We start from the raw sequence: 18,919 nt of genomic DNA on the forward strand, positions 1-18,919 counted from the left end.
TGGGGTCATGTATGCAACTTGTATAGATCTAGTGAGAACACGGTTAAAAATTTTTTTCAAAATAGACTCTTTTCTCCTACTAATTCTTGAAGGAATTCTGTTTATCGGACCAAAAGCTTACTTTTATTTTAATATGATACATATAAAATTGCCATATTCCAGGTATTATATGCTTACAAAGATAAACAATTTTACATAGTTTAACCTAACCGAAAATGCCCTATCTCAGATCATATTTGGAATGTGACTTACTTTCTGAGCAATACTTGGCTGTTCTGATTGGCGTACAGTCAAATCCACCTTAAGATGAGTTTGTGGGACTTGTTTATACCTGGGTTCCTAATTCTTCAAGTCCAAGCATATAGGGAACTAATTATACATTGTGACTTGAGCACCCTGAGTAACTAGGAAGAAGCCATAGCAATGTCATCCCATCAATGAATTGTTTTTGTGTGCGTGTGTGTGGGGGGGGTATGGGTGTGATTTTTGACCTGTAATTATAGGTGCTGAGCAGTAGAAAACTCTATGAGTTGTGGATCGTGGCAGACAAAAACCACTGAGTGGTTAAGTGTGTTCTTTGCTGCTATGTATGGTGGCTGGATTTGATGATTAAAAGTACAAGGATACTTAGTTAAATTTGAATAAACAGAAAATAATTTTAGTATTAGTATATTCTATGCAATATCTAGGACATATTAAAGTATTTGTTGCTTTTTCTGAAGTCAACTTTGTCTGGATGTCTTGTATCTGGCTTCTCTACTGAATAGTTCAATCATAATAGAAAATTCTTAAGATGATCAGGGAGTCAGTATAAATCAAGTTAAATATATATATATATAATATTCATGAGACGTATGTATGCATACTCCAACCTGAGTCTGTCTCAACACATCACCCATAAGTTCTCCAGCTATTTGGAACATCAGTAACACCTCTGTAGGTTCCTTTTTGCCTATTTCAAAGGAACTAGAGAAGAAATGAAATACAATACAGTCATCTGTATGTATCCTACTAATAGTCATCACACACACCTCCTTCAGGCAGGCAAAAATATTTTCCCAATATGAAACAAAATACAAATGCCAACACTCCATCTGCCCAGTCAATAGCATGAAATAGAACCTTCTATAAACACAAATAAAGCATCTGAAATTTCCCATTCATACAAAGTATTGCTTCATCTAAGTGTATGCGAGAATTCATTGACAACAGAAATCCAGATTTTATGAGCACTTCAAAAATGATCACATTTGGCCATCTTCCTTCTCTTCCTTTATCTCTTACAGTCAATTGTGATGTAGAACAAAAGAACACCATTCTATAGGATTAAATGAAATTGCATTCGCATTGTTATAACTATACATACATCAACACATGTCCTCCTATAGTTTGAGTCATGGGAATTACAAGACAAGAATTTCCTTCAGATAATTTAGTTTTCCAGTTTTATGGATGATTGCTGAAAAAGCCAGATCTTGATCTGAGTATTCAGGATTCATTCTTTAATTTGTCAAATTTTTGGCAAATACTAATATTACCTGAATAACTCTATCAGGAAGATCTAGACTCAAAACCAAATTTCTAATTCAACTCATTCAATGAATATGTTGTTATTACTGCTCTATCTTTACTGCAGTGGGAAGTTTACTTGTCACTTTTAGTAAAGAAAATGGTTTTTATATTTATTTTAAATGTTGTGTGGACTACATATTCAAATAAAAAATTTTTAAAAATAAAATGGGATAAAGAAAACACAAAAATTATCTTTAAGATAACATGTTATCTGTAAAATAGCATTTACCATTACTTTTGGACATCTACCTACTCACTGATAGAAACTTAAATGTGAATTTTTATAGGAATTCAAAAATAATCAGAAGAGTTGACTTGATTTTAATGTAATATGCTCAGCACTTTACTTGACCTCCTTGCTAATTTTAAAAGTCACATTATAAAAAAGTTACAGTTATCATTTTCAAATTAGTGATGAATACACTGAGGACAGAAAATGCCATTCTGGTCAAGTTCACATATAGGTTAGCAAAATAAGGCAGTCTCACTCCACTCTCATACCTATGATCCAAGAGATGCATGAAGTAGTTTTCACCTATCAGTACAACAGAAATAACTTTCCATATGCATACATGTCAAAAATGCATACATCCTTTCAACACGGGATAGCTTATCCATTAGGTGGCTGTACCACCATTTACATAAACAATTTTTTCTTCTAGTAGAGTTCAGTTTACTTTACAAAAAAATCATTTTTATGTTTCCACTATTGCTTGCCATAATTCTCTAAGGCAGAGACTCCTTTCCATTTGTCTTTGCTAATTTAGGGGTTGCTTAACTCAAATGTATTCTTAAGAGTGGAATTTATGAGTTGAATTTACATTTCTAAAATATACTTCCTTAAGATTAAATCCATATACACTTCTATATGTAGTATACAAAAATTACTTTTTCTCCATACATGCTACATTTATAAAAATCATTGTTAAAATAGGACATTTCAAGACACTGAAAGCAAAACTCTTTCTCCTTTGTATCATTGCTTTTATTGCCTAAGCCCAGCTACTTTGAAGGCTGTGCTTGCTCTTCTATGAACTAAAACTTTTCAGGATCAGTTTGTTACATTGTGGCCGGCAGGCGGTGCTCACAGACAGACCAGAAAGTTGTCTGTGGTCACAGCTGTAAGGCACTGAGTGGTATCCATCTCACCTCAAACCCTTGGACAAGTAATATGCCCTGTGAAGGTTACCTTGTATTATGATTTATCCCCAAATCTTTGAAGTGCAGCTTCATTGTTGTTTCATACTAATATCCTGGGAAAAGTCATGAAGCAATCTCCAAACACCTATCTGATAAGATCCTTCCAGGAGCCTCTGAACACTCATTCATGTATTTTCATGAATATGAACCGGCACGCTGTCACGTCATTCTTTGGATAATAAAAAAGTAATCAAAATCACTATCATTTAAGGCTACTGTATGTAAATTTTTGTTGTTTTTTTTCTCCTTATCAAAGTCCAGTTGGGTTTTTGTCTAGTATATTTTTAATTGGAATTATTTGGAATTATTATAATCCACTGTGCTCAACACAGGAATGTTTCTGATTACTTTGTAGCTTGATAGCATTCTTTTTTGGTGGGGGAATCTAGTGCTGGCACTTGAATTCAGGACCAGGGAGCTGTCTCTAAACATTTTTGCACAAGGCTAGTGCTCTACCATTTGAGTCACCAACTATTTGGTGGTTCGGTTGGGGTGAGACTCTCATGGACTTTCCTGCCCCAGCTAACTTCAAACCTCAGTCTCCTGAGTAGCTATAGGATTCAGGTGTGAGCCACTGGTGCCTTAGTTTGGTAACACTTTAAAAGCAGAATTCAAATGCAAAGACGGAAAAATGATTTATACGAACAAAAACATGTCTGGACTATCTAAAAAGTCAGGAAATGTTAGTTCAGCAAATATGAAATGCAAAAGTGATCTCTTAAAGAGAGAAAGATTTAATCTGTGTCTACTAAAAATGATAGTACCCTGACTGGGAGTGTGGTCTACTGGTAGAATTCTTGCCTATCATGCATAAAGCTCTGGGTTCAATGCTTTGGTAGCCCAAGCCCAGAAAAAGCTGGAAGTGGTTCTGTGGCTTAAGTGGTAGAACACTTGCCTTGAGAAAACTCAAAGACAGTGCTCATGCCCTGAGTTCAAGCTCTAGGACTGGCAAAAACAAAAATTAAAAATGATACCACCCTAAGAAAAAACCTGGAAAGTGGACATGAATTGAATTTATAGAAACATATATTCTAGGATACATTAAATCTAATTAGTTATGTAGCAGATTTAAATGAATGGTGATCAGCTTACAAAAGATCATTTCAATGACAGCAACAAGGATTAGAACATGAAGTCAGACTTCAAACATGGCTAATAGAAATATGTACCATACGAGGAAGAACTTTTACTGTGTGTAAAGACAGAATAAAAAGAATATATCCTTATTGAATTTATTTGTATTTGTATATTTGAAATTTGATAGGGAAGGGGGGAAAATCAAGACGGGTGGGGGGTGTGGGGGGGGAGGGAAACGGGTACCAAGACATGTGAAAGGGTATCAATGTATGTGAATTAATGCACCTTCTATCTGGCAAATATCATGTAACCCTTTTACTAATTACAATAAAAAAAATTGAAAAAAAAAGAATATATCCTTTGACCAATAATATACCATTAAAAATAACTAGAAACTCCATCAAAGAGTATATATGACAAGTTCATTATTTATTACAACCAAAAAATATATAATATCAACTATCTATAAAAGGAACAGAATGTAGAAAAAAGTGTATTTTCCCAAAAATTTTTGGGCCAGTCCTGGGACTTGAACTCAGGGCATGGGTAATGTCCTTGGGATTTCTCAACACTAGCACTTTACCACATAAGGCACAGCACCACTTTCGGCTCTTTTTGTGTATGTGGTACTAGGGAAATGAACATGCCAGCCACTCTACCACTAGGCCACGCTCCTGGCCCCTTTTCCCACATTTTTAAAGTATCAATTAGTAGTAAAAGTAATATTATTTTGTTATAGTCACATTTGCATAGGATGTGCTTTGATTGGCCTCACTCTCTCCATTACTCTCCTTCATTCGTGTTCTTCCTCTCCAAACTCCTCTCCACAAGCTTACCCTTCCACTTTCACACAGGCACACCAAATACTTCGCTCAACTCCCACTAGTATCCATCCCCCCTCCCACAGGGCCTAGTTTAACTTCCGTCATTCCGATTTTAAATGTTCTCCTGTTTTAACATACATACAAGCAAATTTAAGGTAGACAATATATGTATTTTGATATTTGTTTTTCCTAGGTATAGGGTCCTGATTTTTGCTTTTAATTTGAATCTTATTTTCTCACACTTTGCATAACAGGTTGCATTCCTTTTATGATTACATAAACAGCCTTAAAAATCAACTTAATGCCAGGTACCAATGGCTCATGCTACTAATCCAAGCTACTTAGGAGAGTGAGATTTAAGATTAAAGTTCAAAGTCAGCAGAGCAGAAAGTCCAAGAGACTCTTATTTCCAATTAACCACCAAAAAGGTGGAAGTGGAGCTATGGCTCAAGTGGTAAAACACTAGCCTTGAACAAAAAAGCTCAGGGATAGTGAGACACATAACACACACACACACACACACACACACACACACACAATCAACCTCAGGACAACTCATTCCTATGCAATAAAATATCTGCAATATAACTATAGAATTTGCTGAGTTTTCACAGAAATCACAGCTGATACCACTCTCACATAACACTCACCACAACCAAAATAAAGAAGATTTGCCTGGCACTGTGGCTCACACCTGTAATCATAGGGTGGCTGAGATCTGAGGATCATGGTTCAAAGCCAGCCAGGGCACTAAAATCTATGAGACTCTTACCTCCAATGAACTACCAGAAAACTGGAAGTAGCACTGTGGATTAAGTGGTAGAGCAGTAGCCTGGAGATGAAGAGCTCAAGGACAGTGTTTGAGGACCAGGACGAAGAAGAAGAAGAAGAAGAAGAAGAAGAAGAAGAAGAAGAAGAAGAAGAAGAAGAAGAAGAAGAAGAAGAAGAAGAAGAAGAAGAAGAAGAAGAAGAAGAAGAAGAGGAGGAGGAGGAGGAGGAGGAGAAGGAGGAAGAGGAAGAGGAAGAGGAAGAGGAAGAGGAAGAAGAAGAGAAGAGGAAGAGGAGGAGGAGGAGGAGGAAGAGGAGGAGGAAGAGGAAGAGGAAGAAGATTGTGGTCAAATCTTCCACCCCCATGTCTAATAAGCATTGATCACATGTGACTGTTCTAGACTACTTAACACGTCCTCGTAACTAGTCTTTCATGGTCATCTTATACTTCCTTAAAACCTAAGACTCCTGTGCTCATCTTTTCTTCAACTTGTGTATATATGTGCTTTAACTTTGGGAGGATAAATATTTTGGAGTAAAATTTCTGAGTAGCATCATATGCAAATATTTATGTTTTAAAGCCTCTAAACCATTATAATCATAAAAAGTTACTTTCCCAACAGCAATGTATGAGAATTTTGGATGCTACATCTTCTTATCAACATTTGGTATTGTCTTTAACTTTAGCCATGCTAGTAGTGGAGAGTAGGTTTTTTTTTCACTTTTGTTTCCAAAATGACTAAGACCTTAGACCATCTTTTCATATGTTCATCAGGGTCTTCATTCACTAAACATTTTTATTAATAAAGAATTTATTAACATTGATTTTTACATCATATTTCAAATGACATGTTTAAAAAACAAGAATTCAAGAAGGGAATCTCTATATACAATCACTGGCACTTAGTTCTTAGAACATAATCAAAATTAGGCTAAGGGTTGGTATATCATAGATACATATTAATCTATGTAATAAAACATTATGTCTATAGAGTCATAAGTTTTTTATATCTATGTACTTGTGTTTATATTTCCCATATCATGTCCATAGCATTGGGTATGCAACTATTCAGTCCTCACTCTTGTACTGTTTGGATCTAATAGCCACATATTAAGGATACCATGCGCCTTTCGTTCCTTTGGTCTTGACTTGTCTCACTCAACGTAATTCGCTCTAGATTCATCCACTTCCCTGCAAATGCCATTATTTTATCTGGTCTGTTGGCTATGTAGAATTCCATTGTATAGATATACTACATTTTCTGTGTCCATTCATCTGCAGTAGGGCATCTGGATTGTTACCATCGCCTGGCTATTGTGAATAGTGCAGAGATGAACATAGCTGAGCAGGTGTCCTTATCATATCTTGGGTTATGATGTTCAGGGTAGATGCCCAGAAGTGGTATGGCAGGATCATAGGGAAGGTCAATTTTCAGTTCTTTAAGAAACCTCCACACTGCTTTCCAGAGTGGCTGAACTAGCTTACAATCCCACCAGCAGTGTAGTAGGGTTCCTCTTTCTCCACAACCCCACCAACATTCGTTGTTGTCTGAGTTCAGAATACTGGCCATTCTTGTTGGGGTAAGGTGGTATCTTAGGGTTGTTTTTATTTGCATTTCCTTTATGACCATGGATGATGAACATTTTCTCATATGCTTTTCTGCCATTTTAATCTCTTCTTTTGATAAGTCTCTAGTTCCCTTGCCCATTTAGTGAATGGTTTGTTGGGTTTGGGGGGGGATTAGTTTATTGAGTTCCCTAAGATACTGAATATTAAGCATTTGTCAGATGTATTATTGGTAAAAATCTTTTCCCACTTGGTTGGCTGTCTCTCTACTCTTGTGGCTATGCTTTTATCTGTGCAGAAACTTTTTATTTTTAGGTAGTCCCATTTATCGAGTCTCTCTCCAATCTGTTGTGACCCTGGGATTCTGTTCAGGAATCTTTTGCCTATGCCTATGAGTTCCAGTGTCTCTCCTACTCTATCATGTAGCAGTTTCATGGTTTCCGGTCTGACATTGAGGCCTTTGATCCACTTTGAGTTAATGCTTGTGCAATGCGAAAGACTAGGGTCAATTTTTAGTTTTCTGCATGTGGCTACCCAGTTTTGCCAGCACCAATAACTGGATAGATTGTGTTTGTTCCACTGTATATCTTTGGCTCCTTTGTCAAATACAAGTTGACTATAGGTATGTGGTTCTATTTCTGGACCTTCTGTTCTGTTCCATTGATCTTCTGGTCTACTTTTGTGCCAACACCATGCTGTTTTTGTTATTATGGGTCTATAGTAGAGTTTGAAGTCTGGTATTGTAATACCACCAGCATTGCTCTTTTTACCTAGAATTGTTTTGGCCATTCTAGGTCTTTTCTTGTACCATATGAATCTTTGGATTGTATCTTCTATTTCAGTAAAGAATGTCTTTGGGATTTTGATGGGGATTGCATTGAATTTGTATATCAATTTTGGCAGTATAGCCATTTTCACTATGTTGGTTCTCTCTAGCCATGAGCATGGGATGTCTTTCCATTTCCTAGTGTCCTCTTTAATTTCTTTAGTTAGGCTTTTATAGTTTTCATTAAATAATTCTTTTACATCTTTGGTTAAGTTAATTCCTAAGTATTTTATTCTTTTGGGGGCTATTGCAAATGGGATCATTTTCTTGATTTGGCCATCTGTTTGTGTATTGTTGGTGTACAAGAAGGCTACTGACTTCTTTTTTTTTTTAATAGCAGACTCAATGTGATTTTATAGGCAACCAATTAGCAACTTAATGAATCATTTAACTTTCTTAAAACCAGTATTCCATTCAAGAAAGATGAACCCCAAATCATCCTTATACTGACCAACATAACTAAGTACAAATGAAGTCAGTGGTGTATCCCCATTAGCATGCTGTGCTGTACGTCAATAAAACAAACCCTCCCCAACCCCAAGCCCTAGCCACTGGCAAACATAAATAAGTGATTGTGCACTGCGTGATGATACCATTAGGTGAGAACTTTGGTTCATGCAGTCGGCCACCACAGAAGTTGCACCAAAAACTCGCTGTCCTGGCAACCCACTGCCCCAGCACCCAATGCCAGTCAGTGGTGGCAGCTTGTGGCATCAGCCATGCTCCTTCCACAACACCAGGTAAATACTGTGGTCAGGCATGCTGGTGGCAAAGACCAAGCCTGTGTCATTGTGCCCATCCAGTCCATTCAGCCAGGATGCTTCGCCTGCCAGGAAGCTGGAGCCTCTCTTTTACTTCCTGTACTTGGGCAGAGGCCAGCTGCTAATCAAGCTCTCAGTCCGCAAGTCCATGATGTACAGGTAGCAGTTGTCAAACAGCAGGGCAAAGACTTCTCCAAAGCCAAGCAAGGCCAGGTTTGCTACTTCAGGAGTCTTGATGACCCTGAGAACATCATAACTGGCAAAGTCCCACTGATAGAGACCAAGTGCTGAGCTACAGACAATGTATTTGCTGTCAAAATGAAGCCTTGGCTGTAGGCAGATACTTCTATCCTCAGAGACAGACAATGTCTTTAAGCATTTGCAGTTGATTTCTCTCCCAATTGGCCAAATCTTGATCTCATAGGTTAATTTTGTATCTTCCCACTTTGCTAAAGTAGTTCATTAATTCTGCGAGTTTGTGAGTGGAGCTTATTGGGTCACTCAAGTAGAGGATCATGTCATCTTCAAATGAGATAGTTTAATTTCTCCTTTCCCTATGTGGATCCCTTTGATGTCCTTCTCTTGCCTTATTGCTCTGGCTAAGGGTTCCAGTGCTATATTGAAGAGAAGTGGAGAGAGTGGGCATCCCTGTCTAGTTCCTGATTTTAAGGTGAATGGTTCCAGTCTTTCACCATTTAGTATAATACTGTCTGTAGGTTTGTCATAAATGGCTTTAATTATTTTAAGGAATGTACCTCTTACTCCTATTTTTTTAGTGCTTTCAACATGAATGGATGTTGTATTTTGTCAAATGCCTTCTCCTCATCCAGAGAAATTATCAAATGATTCTTATCCTTAGCTCTATTGGTGTGATGTATTACGTTGATTGACTTGTGAATGTTAAACCAGCCTGCATCTGTGGGATGAATCTTACTTGATCGTAGTGTATAATTTTTTAAATTTGTTTCTGGGTTCTGTTGGCTACTATTTTATTGAGGAGTTTTGCGTCTGTGTTCATTAGTGAAATAGGTCTGTAGTTTTCTTTTTTTGTTGGGTCTTTCCCTGGTTTGGGGATGAGAGTAATATTCGTTTCATAAAATGAGTTTGGTATTGCTCTTTCTGCTTCTATTTCTTGGAAGAGTTTCAAGAGTATAGATGTTACTTCATCTTGTCTTGTAGAATTCAGCAGTGAAACCATCGGGACCTGGGCTCTTTTTGGTTGGCATTTATCCCTGATTGTTTCCACAATTTCATTGTAAGAGATTGATTTGTTCAATTTGTTTACCTTTTCATTGTTCAATGTGGGTAGCCTATATTTATTTAAGAAATTATCCATTTCTACTAGATTTTCTTGTTTCTTTGAATATAGCCTCTGGTAGTACTTATTCATAATGGACTGGATTTCTTGGATATCGGTTTTGATTGTTCCTGTGGGGTCTCTAGTCTTGTTTATTTGAGTCTCCCCTCTCATTTTTTTGATTAATCTTGCCAGGGATCTGTTAATTTTGTTGACTCTTTCAAAGAACCAATTTTTTGATTTATTAATTTTGTGTATAGTAGAGCTTATTTCAATCTCTGATATTTCTGATTTTATTTTTGTTATTTCTGTCCTTCTAGTTGTTTTAGAATTAACTTTTTCTTGCTCCTCTAGATGTTTCAGGGTTTTTTTTAGGTTATTTACATGCTCTTTTTTGTCTTTTTAATATGCCCTCCTGGTGCAATAAATTTGCCCCTTAGAATTGCCTTTGCTGTGTCCCATAAGTTCCTTTGTGATGTCTCTTGGTTGTCATTACATTCAAGGAAGTTTTGAATTTCTTCTTTGATCTGATCTATAACCCAGGAGTTATTCAGAAGTGTGTTGCTCAGCTTCCAAGTGTTTGAATGTTTTTCGACTTTTACTACATTGTTCAGAACTAGTCTGACTCCACTGCAATCAGATAGAATGCATGGGATTATATCAGTCCTCTTGTATCTGCTTAAGTTTTCTGTATGATCTATTTCTGTGTGAACTATATGATCTATTTTGGAGTGTGTTTCATGTGCTGCTGAGAAAAATGTGTAAAATTTCACTGTTGGATGGAAGACTCTGTATATATCTGTTAAGCCCAGCTGGGCTATGGTGTTGTTTAAGTCGATGGTGTCTTTGCTTAACCTTTGTTGAGTTGACCTGTCATTTGGTGAGAGTGGTGTATTGAAGTCTCCCACTATGATTGTGTTTGAGTCTATCTTGTTCTGTAATTCTAAGAGAGTTTGCTTGACAAATTTGGGTGCTCTCGTGTTGGGAGAGTAAATGTTTATAATGGTAATGTTGAGGGTATGAATTGTACCTTTTACTGATTTGTAGTGGCCGTCTTTATCTTTATGTACTGATTTTACTGAGGACTTAATTTTGTCGGAGATTAAGATTGCTACTCTTGGTTTTTTGCACAGTGCATTGGAGTGGAAAATTCATTTCCATCCTTTCACTTGGAATTTGTTTCTGTCTTTGGCAGTGAGGTGGGTCTCTTGGAGGCAACATATAGATGGGTAGTGTTTCTTAATCCAGTCTGCTGCTCTGTGTCTTTTGATTGGATTGTTCAGCCCGTTCACGTTTAGGGAAATTATGGAAAAGTGGTCAGTGTCCTTTGTCATTATTTAATTTTACTTCTAAGTTTCTTTCTCTCTCTTTTTTTCCCTTTTGTGTTTTCACTAAACACAAATATTTATAAATATTTATTATTGTTACTACTACTATTGTCATTATTTGTGCCAGTCCTAGAGCTTAAAATCAGGGGTTGAGAGCTATTCTTGAGATTTTGTGCTCAAGGTTAATGTTCTATGTCTTGAGCCATACTTCTGTTTCTGGCATTTTAATAGTCAGTTGGAAATAAGAGTCTCACAGAGTTTCCTGTCTGAAATGGCTTCAAACCATGATCCTCAGATCTCAGTGTACTGAGTAGCTAGGTTTACAGGTGTGAGCCACACTGGTACCCATTAATGAACTAATTAGAGAGTTAACTTTCCAGTAGTCATTAGATCTCATTGAATATTCTATCAGATATATCCTTTGTATTTTTGCTAGTTTGTGATTTGGCTTCTCATTTTCTTCACTTGTAGGTTCTGAAGAACAGTTTGAGACTTATATTGAAGTGTGACTTTTGGTTTTGGTATTTAAGAAATATTTTCCCCCAATTGAGACTTTTTAATGTTTCATTAATTTAACCTATATGTGTCAATACATGTAATTTTGCATGTGTTGAGGGAGCAACTTTTTGTCTTGTTTTGTTTTGTGTTTTGTTGTTTTGCCAGTCCTGGGGCTTGAACTTAGGACCTGGACACTGTCCTTGGGCTTTCTCAAAGTTAGCACTCTACCACTTGAACCACAGCACTACTCCAGACTTTTTCTAGAGATGTGGTACCGAGGAATCAAACCCAGGGCTTTATGCATGCTAGGCAAGCACTCTTACCACTAGGCCACACTCCCACCCAGATTCAGGGTTTTTAAAAATTTTTATTTTGTTAAAAATTTGTTATTTTTTTCCCAGAGAGTTACCTAGAAATTCAACAAATTCTAAACTGAGAGTCTACTTAGAGTATATTTTTCTTTTTCTTTTTCTTTTCTTTTTTTTGCCAGTCTTGGGCTTGAGCTCAGGGCCTGAGCACTGTCCTTGGACTTTCTCAAGACTCTACTACTTGAACCACTTTTGGCTTTTTTTTTTTTTAATGTATGTGGTACCAAGGAATCGAACCCAGGTCTTCGTGCATGCTAGGCAAGCACTCTACCACTAGGCCAAACTCCTGGCCCCTCATTTTCTTTCTTTCCTTCTCTCTCTCTCTCTCTCTCTCTCTCTCTCTCTCTCTCTCTCTCTCTCTCTCTCTCTCTCTCTCTCTCTCTCTCTCTTTCTTCTACTCTTCTCTCTTGCTTTATTTCTTTTTCTTTTTTGCTAGTACTAGAAAACTCCCACTTGCCCAAAACAATATAGGTTATGATCCTCTCTTCTTATTGCCATCTCTATCATGGGGATCCTAGAGAGTCACTAGTTTGACAAAATTCTATGCTATTTTGTTTGTGCCTGGGTCATGATGCTCAGATCTAGATAATTCTCTTTAAGCAAGACATAAATAAACAAGAGTGCACAGTAAGCACCAATGTCTGAATAGCACAGGTCTAAAGATAAGAGCCTGTGAAGCTTGATGGAAGCATGTAATATGTAAAAGTAGATATGTGAAAGTAAATGGCTATAATGTACACAGCCCATGTATTTATGCAACAGTCTGCTTTTCTTTCAGAAATGAGCGCTGTACTGCTCGAAGGATTCAAACCAAAGTCAGACAACCACAGTGGTGTGCTGTAAAATATAATTAACTTTTCTAGAGGGCCTGTAAAATCCTATCTAGCTATATAATGTCGTGATTCTATGAAAAGCTTGCAAGAATGCTAGAATACTTGAAAACTTCATTATGGAAAACTACATAAATTCTGAAGCCAAGAAAGCCTATGAATAGCAGCCATCTTTCATCATGATTTTAAGTACCAAAATAAAAAGAAGAATCACATTTTACTTCTTTTGACATCTCTGTAACTGAGAAAACAGTCCTCCAGTTCTATCAGGACTCTGCCTTCTACCGTGACTCCACTTCAGAATAATAAAAATAAAGAGCTAAAACAACTTAACAAAGTCAAGTGGAGTCAGACCCTGGGGGCTCATGCCTGTAATCCTGGCTACTTAGGAGACAGATCTGAAGATCAAGGTTTGAATCCATTTGGGCAGAAAAAAAAAATCTATGAGACTTATCTCCAATAAACTACTCCCTCTCCCCCTTCTAAGAAAAGGCAGAAGTTGAGCTGTGGCTCAAGTGGCAGAGCACTAGTCTTGAGCAGGAACAACACCCAGAAGCAGCACAAAAGAAAAGGAAAGAAAAGGGGGAAGGAAGGAAGAAAAGGAACAAGCCATATGTATTTCTTTTCCCACCCACCACATTAAATTAACTACATTTCCTAGGCTGCAGAGAAATTAGACCATGATTACAGGAAATCAGACTATAAAAAGGATCTTTTGTTTTCTCTGATGCTTCTTAAAAATGTAATTTTATTACCAGGGTGATATACAGAGTGGTTACAGTTATATACATATGGCAATGAGTACATTTCTTGGGGAACATTGTTGCTACTTCCTTCATTGTTCTTTTGCTCATTGGCTGGTGCTCTACCATCTGAGCCATGCCTCTGACCCGTGAATAAGAGCTTTAAGGTACAAAGAACACTGCAATCCTTTGTACCCAGATGCATATTGATTAATATCCCATGTCTAAATTGTATACAAACATCACAATGAAGAGTCACTTTTGTCCTATGTTTGCATCATTTCTGTATTCTGAAATCACATTTTATTTATTAATACAACTTAAAGCACTGAGTAATTATTATTTTATTTTATTTTATCTTACTTTATTTTAATTTGGTTGGCACCAGTACTGGGGGATTGAACTCAGAACCCTGCACTCTAGCTTGGCTTTTTCACTCAAAGCTGACATTCCCACTTGAGCCACAGCTCTACTTCTGTTTTTGTTTTTGTTTCTCTGGTGAACTGGAGATAATAGTTTTTTGCATGGGTCTGCCAAAGGTGGTTTGAGCCTCAGTCCTCAGGTATCAGTCTCTTTCGTAGCCAGGATAGCAGGTGTGAATCACCTAAATATCAATTTTATTGTATTATATTGTATTCATAATTTTTTCAAATCTTTTTAATAGTAGAGCTATATATTTACTAATAAATGTGTTCATTAACATGTAAACAGAGTTTAATATAATCTATGAATGATGGTAAATCCATTACATGGACTTCTCAGGGCCTGAGCACTGTCCTTGGACTTTCTCAAGGCTTAGCACTCTACCACTTGAGCCTCAGCACCAGTTCCAGCTTTTTTCAATGTATGTGGTACCGAGGAATCGAACCCAGGTCTTTGTGCATGCTAGGCAAGCACTCTACCACTAGGCCAAACTCCCGGCCTCCTATACATATTAATTCTACAAGAGTTTCATTGTGCCATATTCATACATGTATATTATGAACTTTGATCCTATACATCCTATTATTCTTTCCCTAGTCATTCTCAGGAAAGATATGTTTTAAGGTCTTCTGACTGGCATGAGAGAGCTAGGATAAAGTCTGCATGAGAAGTTCAGTTTTTAATCACAATGTTCATTATGTATTTTCCATGAATTATAGTATGGCCTCAGTTGTTTACCTTTCCTTGTACCCTCACATTTTTTACTAACTTCAGAGCTTTTCTTGTCCACTGGTGTGTTTTACCTTGTTTAACTCTAGAATGAGTGTACACGATGACAGGCCACTTCTGAATCTTGTGCACTTATCTTCTGTGTCCCCATGGACAGAGAGCAGCTAGTCATGAACAGCACAAAAGATACTCACATGGAGAAATTCTTCAAGGCCTCCAATCCTTAAGAAAATGTTGGAGACATACATGGTGAACATGAGAAGAGATGAGATGGCCAACTGGGAAGGAACCTTGTACTGTCATGAAAGACTCAGGGTGATTTCTGCTCTGTGTACACAAGCAGCCTCGCTACTCAAATCCTAAAGCTAATGGTGTTGTTCTCAACCCAGAGACAACACGCTTTGTGAGAGCGGCCCTGTGGTTGTTCTAACGGTGAAAAGTAACAAATACAGTTACTTGTAGATGACTTCATGTACCCATTACATTTCAATACTCAAAATAGTTCTTGAACGGCTTTTGTTTCTTTGCACATCAGCAGAACCTTGAGCACCCCAACTTGCAAAGCTCTGTAACGTGTGATCGCACCACTGTTACAAATAGATAGCACAGTCTGTCAGGCACTAGTCCATAAACACCAGGCAGAGATGGCTGACATCAAACACAGTGAGGCCTATTTTTAGAATCTCAAAATCCGTTTCTTAGCAAATTCCATTCATGCAGCAAATCTGGACTCGATATGGAGGTGTATAGGTGTGGGGAGGGGGTGCCATATAATAGAACATTTTAAAGATGCCCTTGAAATATTTTTTAAAGGATCATACACCACCTGAAAAGAAAACTCCAGTAAGTTAAGAAATTAAAAATAGCAGAAAATAATCTATACCCTTTTTATGTATTACCTCATAAAACTCCCTTAAATGGATTAGTGTCAAAAACTAAATTTCATAAATTGTTATTTAATGAAGAATAAGAGTATATTTCCTATTTAGGATAAAAATATTAGTGCGAGAAAAGACATTCTTTTCTCACATTATACTTAATGATGAAATGCTTGATTTATAATAACTTGGAATGTAAAATAGCAATCTATCAAATCTCTGCAAGTGAAAGACCATGCATTAAAAGAAGAAAAGAAAAACATCAATATATTTAATGTACTTATTAAATGAAAACAAGATTTTTCAATGTAAGCTATTTAAGTATCAATAAAAGTATTTATTAAAGGTTATTAAAAATTAATGCTGGGCAAGGGAACTAAAGAGAAACTTTTCAAAAGAAGAGGTTAAAATGGCAGAAAAACATACGAGAAAATGCTCATCATCCATGGTCATAAAGGAAATGCAAATAAAAACACTCTAAGATACTATCTTACTCCAACTAGAATGGCCAATATTCTGAACTCAGACAATGACAAATGCTGGCGGAGTTGTGGAGAAAGAGGAGCCCTACTGCACTGCTGGTGGGATTGTAAGCTAGTTCAGCAGTGTGGAGGTTTCTTAAAGATCTGAAAATAGACCTTCCCTATGATACCGCCATACCACTCCTGGGCATCTATCCTGAAAATCATAACCCAGGATATGATAAGGACACCTGCTCAGCTATGTTCATCTCCTCACTATTCACAATAGCCAAGTGAGGGAAACAATACAGGTGCCCTACTGCAGATAAATGGATACAAAAAAAATGTGATATATATATATATATATATGAATTCTACATAGCCAACACATTTGCTGGGAAGTGCATGAAGCTAGAGCAAATTATGTTGAGTGAGGTAAACCAAGACCAAAGGAACAAAAGGCACATGGTCTCCTTGATATGTGTTATTAGATCCAGACAGTACAAGAGCGATGACTCAGTATTTGGGTACCCAATGTTATGGACATGGTCTTAGAGATATAAACGTAAATACATAGACATAAAAATCTATGATTTCGGGGGCTAGGAATTTGGCCTAGTGGTAGAGTGCTTGCCTAGCATGCATGGAGACCCGGGTTCGATTCCTTGGTACTACACACATAGCAAAAAGCCGGAAGTGGTGCTGAGGCTCAAGTGGTAGAGTGCTAGCCTTGAGAAAGTCCAACGACAGTGCTCAAGCCCTGAGCCCAAGCCAAAGACTAGCAAAAAAAAATCTATGGTTTGCTATATATTCTATAGACATAATGTTTCATTACACAGATTAATGCTCAGTTTTAATTATATTTTAAAACCTAAGTGCCAGTGATTGTATACAGAGAGTCCCTTCTTAAATACTTGTTTGTTAAACATGACATTTGAAATATGATATAAAAATCAATGTTAATAAATGCTTTAATAAAAAATTAGTTAATACATAGACAAAGATGAGTCTAAAAGTATTTCAATCTTTTCCTCCCAAGCACCTTTACCCAGCTCTACTTTACTCTCTCAAACACTGTGAAATGACATTAAATAGTAGAATTGCTAAGGAATTTAAAATAGGAAATCTTCTTTATCCTGCTTTTTGCACAAACTTGGAAGAACTGCTGTGTCATATTTGTAGATATATGTAATGTTATAGATAATTATGTTAAAGTTATACGTAATATGTAGTTATATATACTATATAATGTAATGTTATATCATATTTTGTAAAACATATACTTTTACTATATATGACTATATAGTATAATTGTTATATGAATGTATGCACACCTACATTTATACTACTTAAAATAACAATACATTTATATATGTGATAGAAAAAAATATTCAAGTGGATGCTATACCAGTTAGTAGACAGTAAGTTGGTAGGTCAATAGGTAGATGTGGTTATAGATTTTATTACAAATATAACTTTAATAACAGCCTCACACTATAGAGAGAATATTGAATAATGACCACTGGGGGGAAAAATTGTGGAATAAATATAGAGTTAACTAAGAACTAGACTTACTGTTGTTCAGCTCTGGGAAGAATATAGCAGATTGTAGGCAGTACACAGAGTAATTCAGTAAAGTGAAACTAGTGTTTTATTGTTATTTATTTTTATGCATATCATACCATGAATATCATTAACTGACAAAACACAAAGTAAGCACTATAAATGTACAATGGTTGTCAATGCTACAGTTTATACTGGAAACTTATCTGCCCTTGTGATTATAAAAAGCCTTGTATAATTATTTCCAAATGCTCTGGAGTACTAAAATAAAAATCTGAATTGTTTGAAAACATGCCTATAGCCATGACACACACACACACACAGCTTTCACTTAGGCTGTGGAAGGTATTTTGCTTCTGGTCTTTATTCCATTCCCATGAACTTTCTATTTGTCTTCCTTCCACTAAGAACTCAAACACGCTTAATGTATGCCAGGGTGGCAGGAACCATACCTTTAAGATAAAAGGATGAGAATTCATCTTCACTTCCTTTTCCAAACCATTGTTGGGTAGCGAAGTTAATGAACACTGGAATGACCATGTGCTTAATATATTTATAAATACAACCAACCTAGTAAGCTCCTGAACATTCAAGTGTGAGCTTACACCTCCCCACACCAAAAAAAAACAACAAAACAAAGCCAATAACAGCAATGACTAATTACATACTAACAAAAATTACATAAAGCTATGGAAAGTGAATCAACATCCTCAAGCACAACAAGAATGAAAATTAAAACAGTGATATAATATTGAAAAATGCAACATTAGAAAATACTAAAAAGGACTGACAGACAACAACGGAGTGAGAAAATGAAGTTTCATAAAAAGCTGTTATAACATTATGCAAATGTTGAATAAGATAGTTATTTTTCTTCCTAAATCAAAAGCTTAACCAGAAGTGTTTATTAACACATAAAAAAATGTTCAGAAGTTCCAGCCTTCGTCAGCTTTATTTATCACACAGAGTGCTAGCCTATATGCCCATGTTTACTATCTGAGAATGGACAAATAGTTCAGGGCACTATATGTAAGCATGCCCAGAAAGAAAGGCCCAGAGGCCAAGAGATGCTGGTTTCTGTTGCCTTTTGTATAGAGAATAAAGACCATCTAGAAAGTTTTCCCTTGAACCCAGTCCAAAATTGTATGGTGGAACCAGTAAAGATTCACAGGCCTGGGACCTGGAGCGTGGCCTTGTGCTAGAGTG

General features: G+C 36.6%; 1 pseudogene; it reads right to left on the minus strand.

Annotated features, from left to right (window-relative positions):
* Window positions 1-8,547: 8,547 nt before the first annotated feature.
* On the minus strand, window positions 8,548-18,253 carry LOC150048502 (F-box/WD repeat-containing protein 2 pseudogene; annotated as a pseudogene).
* Between the last annotated feature and the right edge of the window lie 666 nt (window positions 18,254-18,919).

Source organism: Megascapheus bottae, chromosome 22, assembly GCF_031878675.1.
Source record: "Megascapheus bottae isolate mThoBot1 chromosome 22, mThoBot2.hap1, whole genome shotgun sequence".
In the NCBI taxonomy this organism is placed as follows: Eukaryota; Metazoa; Chordata; class Mammalia; order Rodentia; family Geomyidae; genus Megascapheus; species Megascapheus bottae.